Here is a 1,103-nt window from a genome sequence, read left to right as displayed (position 1 = left end):
ATAGATAGATAGATAGATAGAAAGAAAGATAGATAGATAGATAGATAGATAGATAGATAGATAGATAGATAGATAGATAGATAGATAGATAGATAGATAGATAGATAGTTAGTTAGTTAGTTGGGCCTGTAGAATGCTCTTTTATCTGATACAACTTCTTCGGCTTCAGGAACTTCTGAAAAACATATACAGAGTTCTACTTCCATCAAACGTCCTTATTCCTTTTCGATAGCATTATGTATTACTTGCATTACATTATCTACTTTTCTCATTATTCCATTATAATCTTCAACAAGTATTCCTACAGAAACAAAAAAACATTTTCCAAATGTCATTAACATCTTACATATCTCCACATATACTTTTCTATTTATTCTACATTCTATCAAAAACTTATTTTCACACACACACTTATTTGAATTACATGGATTTCTAAAATTCTAGGTCATCTAATAATATAACTTTTTTGGTTTATTTTATTTTTTGTGGTCTATTTGTGTAAATAATAAAGTTTTATAAATTATATTTAAACTTGACCTTCATTTATAAATGTATTATACACATAGAAATACTCACACACCAACATAAATATGGCAATAAAAACTCATGCTATGAGTGGAGACAAAAGGTCTTCAATGTACTACCACCTAAAAAGTGTTAAGGTACTAGACATTAAAGCAGACATAAATATTTTGACTTTAGATTATTTTCTCTATAAATTTACCACTCACACACAACGACTCATATAAGAGTTTATATACTATAGTATTCATATAGATATTTATATGGATATATACATACATATGTGCTAGAAAACTTTTGAAATTTGTACTTAGTCAGGACATTTGAGATTTTATACTATATTTTAAAAATAAACTAAAAACTATATACGTACATACGTATATTTGCGAAATAGTTTAAAAATTCAAGGTACACTGAAAAAAATTTTAGTTAATACCATAGTATGACTTAGTTCTCTTCAAGTTCAGTTTTGATCAGTTCTAGTTTTGTTCTAGTTCTGTTCTAGTTCTGTTCTAGTTCTGTTCTAGTTCTGTTCTAGTTCTGTTCTAGTTCTGTTCTAGTTCTGTTCTAGTTCTGTTCTA

General features: G+C 27.2%; 1 protein-coding gene across 1 annotated transcript in view; it reads left to right on the top strand.

The window, feature by feature from the left end:
• Window positions 1–1,103, top strand: part of LOC111684689 (neuroguidin) — a 107,596-nt gene that overhangs the window by 23,343 nt on the left and 83,150 nt on the right. The window lies entirely within an intron of this gene.

Source organism: Lucilia cuprina, chromosome 2 (genome assembly GCF_022045245.1).
Source record: "Lucilia cuprina isolate Lc7/37 chromosome 2, ASM2204524v1, whole genome shotgun sequence".
NCBI lineage: Eukaryota > Metazoa > Arthropoda > Insecta > Diptera > Calliphoridae > Lucilia > Lucilia cuprina.
This window is presented reverse-complemented; position numbering and strand designations above follow the sequence as displayed.